The 7,672-nt window shown below is 35.8% G+C and overlaps 1 protein-coding gene across 1 annotated transcript in view; it reads right to left on the bottom strand.

Moving 5' to 3' along the window:
- The window catches only part of LOC107724179 (uncharacterized), an 83,413-nt gene extending 81,812 nt beyond the window's left edge, over positions 1 to 1,601 (bottom strand). The window contains exon 1 of the mRNA XM_016532987.1: positions 1,342 to 1,601. The gene's annotated coding sequence lies outside the window, so the exon portion shown is untranslated. The remainder of the gene's footprint in view (positions 1 to 1,341) is intronic.
- Between the last annotated feature and the right edge of the window lie 6,071 nt (positions 1,602 to 7,672).

The following is a 7,672-nucleotide window of genomic DNA, read 5'->3' as shown; positions in this document are numbered from 1 at the left end:
GGAGCAAGGGGCGGGGCAGTACTGAAACACCGTCTAAGCTGTTCGCCAATCCCAACGCACTGGGACAGCTAACCAATCACATCACATTTCGTTTTTCGGAAGGCGGGCCTTCATCAAACCCAGAACTAATCGAGCCGTTTGTGCCAGGATGGGGAGAAAGGTATTTTAATAATGTAAATTATGTACAAAAATAATGCGTTTTTCGAACCACCAAGCATGAGAGCATGTTCTAGTACACCCCCAAAACAAATTCAAGACATTGTAAAAGAGCATAATAGGACCCCTTTAACACTTAGAGATCACACCATTAATTGCACTCCCAAGCTGCAGACACTACTAAAGGTGCTGCTTCATCACAGGTGCAAAAAACATAAATGACACACACTGGAATAATATTAACCACGTTAAATAATATCCCTTACATAAACAGTACTTTGGTGCAGTAATGCCATCCGATATTAATACTATTATTACACATTAGTACTGTTAATATACCAAGATACTAGAAGATGACCACGCAATATGTCCAAAAATACATAACTTGCAAAAAACACAATGGTTTTTGTGTATTCTTGGATGTTCTGTGGATACCATTATTTATAATGAAATAAGTATAAATATTTCAAAGTACCATAGTATCACAATCACTGTACCATGGTACTGCCACAGTACGTTTTGTAAGAGATGGTAGTAAATGGCACATATTCAAAATACCATGGTAAATGTACATAAAACCATGGTGTTATGTCCAAATAACATGGTCCCATCCCAAAAACATGGAAGCACCATGCAGCATACCCAACAAATGATGGTATTGCTACTTGTACCAAAAATGGCTTGATAGAACCACGGTGTCCTGAAAAATAGGTTGTACCATGGTACTTTTTGGTAGTTTTTTTTTTTATCAGTAGCAGAGGACAAGCAAAATTTCACTTCAAAACACTCATTCAGGACACACTTTAAAGCATCTTTACCTTATTAATTTACTCTCAGCACTGTATCTTCCTCTTCACCACCCCTCTCAAGAAAATACAGAATCAATAAGAACATCAATATGAGCTCAGAATGCCCATTCAATGATCTCCAGTCTCCTGAAAAAGATCTCAGCACAGCCCTAATCTTGTTTTAGACTGACTGCGGCTGCTATTGCCTGGTGTCTGAAACCAAACAGCATATTTAGGCTATACAGAACGATAGTTATATAAAGTGACAAAGCTAATAAGAGTCTCACAAAGTTCTGTTTAACAACCCACCGAGCCGAACACGTAAACCGCCTCCAAATGCCAGACAGAACAGCTCAAAGTTCAACATGGTCAGTGAGGGAAGATGAAGCGCGCTTACCGTGCGCTGTTTCACAGAGCCAGAGAGAGTGATGCGGCGCGCAGCATCCCTGCCATCCTCAGTGAGAAGACTTCTACTGTGCGCTCTTCTCCGGCATGACTGCAGCTCCTCAGCTCTCCTCCAGCGCACACAGCTGCAGGCTGAGCATCATGGCTGGTCTTGTGCTCTCAGTTCATCTGCTGTGGAGCGCGCGCACTGCCGCCTACTCTGATTGAGTTTCGAGAGCGCAGAGGCTGCGATGATCGCTCACTTTCTCCGGGCATATGAACCATGTGATGAGACTCATCCCTCCATCTGCGCGAGCCCGATCAGCGCCACCCAATGGAAAAATGATGCTATTCATCACTAACGCGATTGGGCCGCCCATTGGAAAATAAAATCGGCCCAGTTCTGAAAGATTTACGATTTACATTTATTACGTTCAAATATGGTGGTGCGGGGCTAGTTGTCACAATATGGTTTGGCGTTGAAAGTCTAAGTACACAAATGTGTTTTATCTGGTTCTGTAATGTTGGTTTCTAATACCTAGTTCAAAACAAACCTTAAATCTTTAAACCTTCAAACGTAAATTGCAGTGTTATATTTTTTTCTAGTAGCCTACCTATTATATACAAACAATACATAAGCAAACAAACAAATATTCAGGCAAAAGTTGACTAATAATTTAACCTAAAGATTGAACTGCACACTTTGTGAACGGAATGTTTCATAAATGTCAAGTTGTCACACGTTTATAATATCATAACATTCATTAGGCTATTTACAATATCTGTTGGCTAAAAAAAATAGTCTATCAATTGTTTGATATTTTGTACCAAACCACGTTTATTCATTCATTCATTCATTCATTCATACACGGTTCCGATTGTGACCATATAGCCTTTACATCAACATCATGGCCCGGTCTCATTACTTACAATTTAGATTAAAAATGAAGTTTAATAGGCTACGTATAACGTCATGATAAGCATTGACGACTTGGGCTTTTTCTAAGAAATTACTGGAGTCAAGGAGGCAGCATGATTGTACTGATTTTATACAGCAGTTCAATAAACTAGAAGTTAATTTTGAGAAAATTACATTTTAGATTAAAATATTACCTGTTAAATTTGTTTTAGTACATGTGTTTTGTTGAAGGATTCCGTGTATTGCTTCGAATACTAAATGAATCAGCATTTTTGATCAAATCGGTTGAATAAATGATCCAATGACTCACTCAAACGTCACTGTTTTGATCTTGAATGAATAAGTATTTCTAGGCTAAATAAATCGGGGTGAATGTTAGAACGAGCCGTTTTAGGTAGGTGTGGCTGACTCTTAACTTTTGTAAAGAATATCTCTTTGGATTTGAGACTTTAGTCTTTGCAACTTTACAGATCTTCTTTATGCACCAAGAGCTTGTAACACTCCAAAGAGAAAGGAAAAATTGAAATCGCATCATATGACCCCTTTAAATGATTCATTCACAGTCGCCACCTACTGGTGAACCTGCAGAAAGACTTCCTTAAAAAAACATTGACCCCACCAATAATACAGGCTGACTGCTCAGCCAGGATTTGAGGACCAGAACCTTTGAACACTGCACATATATATTTGATACCTTATTCTGGTTCTGGTTCTTATTCCTCTTTACATTATTGCATATTTCACATTGTATTAAATATGCTATATCTCATTAACACTGTATATTTCATAGGACATTATTTTATTTATTATCAATTATTTCTCTTACTCTTACCATATGGCTTTTAGCTCTTCACTTGCATGTCTCAGTGTCTGCTTGTGTTATGCCTGAAACTAAATTGCACCTCTGGGATTAATAAAGTTGTATTGTATTGTACTGCCTCCACTGGACTATATAACCCTTTCTTGTAATGTGCACTGTAGAAATCAATAGTTTTAATCAAATAATAGCTGCATGCCACACTTTACATAAGTGTTCATGCTCCAATGTAATTACAGCATTAATCAGTACAAGTAAGTGGGTAAGACTAATGAACAATGTGCTTATTTTCTGAAGCAGCTTATAACTACAAATTGTTATTGCTATTGTGATGTATTGAATTTAGCATAAATAACATGGTAACTATAATGTAAAGTGTTTCCTAAATAGCTCTAAAATATGTATTATTTATTTATACATTTTTACTTTTTTTATGATCTTATTTTATTTCCTTTGGATTCTCTTCTTTAGTTAAAATAATTAATTTATCATAAATAAAAAAAATTTAAAAGCACATACAGTGGTGATTCATACAGTATTTGGGCAACATCCAGTAAAATAGACATGGCTGTGTTTAAAGTTGGCCTAAATATACTTACTGTATCACAACTCTTTTATGACTGTGGGTCTTCACCAAAACAATCAATGAGGAACTCACTTTCTCTGAGTGCTCTTGTGCTTGTGTGTGTGGGCTTGGGCAGGTTTTATACTCCTCCGTCTTTGTTCAAGTCTGATTGTGGTGCTTATTTACGTCTGGCTCATAGCACAGGTCTCGTCTGCTAACTGGCTTGTCAGTCTGCATTAGATCTTGCGGTTTGAAAAGTGTACAATAGAAAGGCCCAAGCCCCCTTTTAGAAGAGCACACATCAACACACTTTAACTGGAGGGAGGTGATGAGCAGTGGACCCCTAGGATCCCATCAGCCTACTCTTACTGATATAGCCCAGTGTGACCTTCTTTCCATTGCTGGTGTTTGCGTGGGTCATGTTTTGCCCACAATGTGGGGACCAGCAGAGCAAGCAAGCAAGAGGCTGTGCAGAGACAACAGTGAGGTGTGTGAAAGTAAAGCTAACAAATCACTTCACAAAAGAATGAAAAAACATAAATGAACGAATAAAATGTAAATAAATAAAAATGAATGAATGAATGCCTTATCAAATTTGCAAGTCATTGTTAATATTTGTTTATTAAATCTTTGTACATTAAAATTAATGGTAACACTTTACCTAAAGCCTTTATATATAATGCATTATAATGTTTTAATGCATTAATTATGCGTTGTAATGCACCTTATAATGCATTGTATGATCTCATGTAACTGCAGTTATAATACATTATAATACTTTAATATTCGTTGTTACACCTTTAAAAAAGTATAATGCATTAAAACACATGAAAAACAAGCCTACTAATATTATAATGCATTTTAATTTCGGTTACAATTATTTATGAAAAGATATAATGCATTACATTGTATATTATGAAAACATTTGTAATGCATTATGCATAAAAGCTTTAAGTAAAGTGTTACCAAATTAATATTAAAAAGAGTAATGTTCTTCAAAGAAAACAAACTAAAAGAAAACAAAAATGAACAAATAAACTTAGAAATAAGCAATAATAAATATGATAACAAACAAACTAATACATAAATGAATAACGCACAAATGTCTCCCCAAATTTTGCAAGCCGTTGTTAATATTAAAAAAATAATCTTTGTACATTAAAATTGAATATTTACAAAGGAATTTGTAACAAACTAAAACCAAACAAAAATGAATTAATGAAATAAATACAACATCGTAACAAACCAAGAAACAGGCAATTAAAATAAACAAATAAAGTGTAGAAATATCTCATCAAATTTGGCAAAACATTTTTAATTTTATTAAATAATATATTTACCAAAGAATATTCTTCAATGAAAACATACTAAAACAAACCAAAACAAACAAACAAACAAACAAATAATAGTGTTCAGATGTCTTATTAAATTTTGCAAGTCATTGTTAATATTCTTAAATAATCTTTAACATTAAAATGTAACATTTACAAGAGAATAATGTTTTCAATAAAAACAAAAACAAAATAAACTAATAAAGCTGAAATAATTAAAGATGATAACAAACAAACAAAGTGCACAAATGTCTCATAGAATTTTGCAAACCAGAATTACTACAAAATCTTCATACAAATTAAATATACAAAAGAATGTTCTTTAAAAACAGTATTTGCAGTTCTCTCATCTAAAAATATCACCAAAAACTATTTATAGCAGTTTGTGTTTGAGCATGTGTGTGTGTGTGTGTGTGTGTGTGACAGAGAAGAGGGAAGCTTTTAAGAGAGGAAGCAGAGGCTACAGTGATGTAATGAGAAGTGAAGTGTTCCATGGCAATACAGGCTCAACCTGTAAAAGATTCATCACTCTTCTTCATGTTCAGAGAGGAAAGAGCAAAGCAGCACGGGGGAGGAACCGCTTTTAACGGCTTTTCTATAATGGATCAGCACAGTACAGTCAATGCAGTGTCTCTCTGAACAGACTGAACATTTACAATAGTTATGTATTGATAAAAAAGTTAAGCTTGTTATTGTGTACATTGCTCCATAGTCTTCCATTGTATGTGTATAACTGCAACAGAAAATTAGACCAGTCAAATCAGCAAAGAATAAATACTGCATTATGCTCTGCACTGACTGCATTTCCTCATTTATTTGTCTAGTAACTCATTTTCATACAGTAGATTTAAATGTCAACAAAAAAAACAGTAAAATACAGTAAAAATAGTGAGGAAAATATTATGCTAAGAAGTTACTGTGGTGAAAGATGATAACTGTGTTTGTGACAAATTTACAAAAGTGACAAATAACACCAATTTACACCCGGTTACATGTTAAAAAAACTAAGTAGGATGTAATTGTGATACGCGACCAGCAGATGGCGCCTTGGATTTGATAATAGACTTCAATGAGGCGAACATCAGTTCCTTTAAACTAAAAAATCCCAGAGTGCACACTTTAAAGCATAACATCTATAGATACAGACTGCTTGCTGTCCACAACATTCGTGATAATAAAATATCTCAGCCAATGCTATTTATCACTCCGCACACGATCAAAAGTGACAAATAACACCAATTTACACCCGGTTACATGTGAAAAAAACTAAGTAGGATGTAATTGTGATACGCGACCAGCAGATGGCGCCTTGGATTTGATAATAGACTTCAATGAGGCGAACATCGGTTCCTTTAAACTAAAAAATCCCAGTGCACACTTTAAAGCATAACAACTGTAGATACAGACTGCATTTGCTGTCCAACATTCGTGATAATAAAATATCTCAGCCAATGCTATTTATCACTCCGCACACGATACAAAAAATAATCAAAGGTATATATTAGTGTAAATCCTGTAGTTACTGCAGTCATTGTTCCTGCAAACTGTGGGAACCTGGCGTTCACCATCACTGTCAAATAATTAATAAACAAATAAATAATGATAAAGATCACATAAAATATATCTTCACTCATAATAAGAATCTAAAAATGTTGCTAAAGCCTAATGCTGGTTTATTGGTTAGATTGTAAGACTGACAACCATTATGTGTTGACTTGGTTAAAAAATGTACACTATCTAAACTAGTTTACTAGTCTTTGGTGGTCTCCAGGGGGACCAGTTGGTTTTACTCATCATTTTTTAGCTGGATAGCCTGGGAAACCATCTTAAACCATCTAAGACCAGCATACCATCTTAGGCTGGTTTACATTTTTGTTTGTTTTTATAGCAGGGATGTGGGCTCTACATATGGTTTCTAAGCTTATTTCCTAGTCTTAAGTGGTCTCCCAGTCTGGTTATGTAGGCTAGATTGAGAGGGGTTTAGGCACTTTCAGCTTCTTAACCTGGGAGACCATCATAAACCATTTAAGACCAGCACACTATCTTAGGCTGGTTTACATTTTTGTTTGTTTTTAAAGCAGCACTATGTAACTTTTTCTGTGTTCAAAATTTGCAAAATGTATATAATGAGCGAGTACATCATGAATTCATCTTCCAAACCGCGTTTTGTCTTATTGTACACTTATAATAAGTACTTATATTTGGACTATTGTAGCCTGGTCGGGTCGTCGCCGCTGCGGAGTAACACATACCTGCGTGAATCGCCATAGACATAAACTTAGAGAAGTAGCTCCGGTTGGAATGTTCTTCCGCGGGATGTGTGCAGTTCTGTTTATTAACCGCTAGAGCGCCAAAAGTTACATAGTGCTGCTTTAATAGCAGGGATGTGTTCTCTAGATATAGATGTGTTCTCTTCTATGCTTGTTTGCTGGTCTTATGTGGTCTCCGGGGCTGATCACAAAGGCTGGTTTTAGAGGGGTTTTGGGCACTTTCAGCTTCTTAGCATAGGAGACCATCTTAAACCAGATAAAACCAGCACACCGTTGTAGGCTGGTTTATGTTTTTTCCCCCTCAGCAGGGATGTTGTCTTTAGATATGGTTTCTGTGCTTGTTTGCTAGTCTAAGGTGGTCTTAGAGGGGTTTGGGCACTTTCCAGTTGGTCAGGCAATGATATCAGTTGGCCAGAAAACTAAACCAGCTGACTGGCCAGTC

This window comes from Sinocyclocheilus rhinocerous, unplaced genomic scaffold, assembly GCF_001515625.1.
Source record: "Sinocyclocheilus rhinocerous isolate Xijiao unplaced genomic scaffold, SAMN03320098_v1.1 scaffold184, whole genome shotgun sequence".
In the NCBI taxonomy this organism is placed as follows: Eukaryota; Metazoa; Chordata; class Actinopteri; order Cypriniformes; family Cyprinidae; genus Sinocyclocheilus; species Sinocyclocheilus rhinocerous.
Note: the sequence above shows the minus strand (reverse complement) of the source record. Positions and strands in the feature narration are given on the sequence as shown.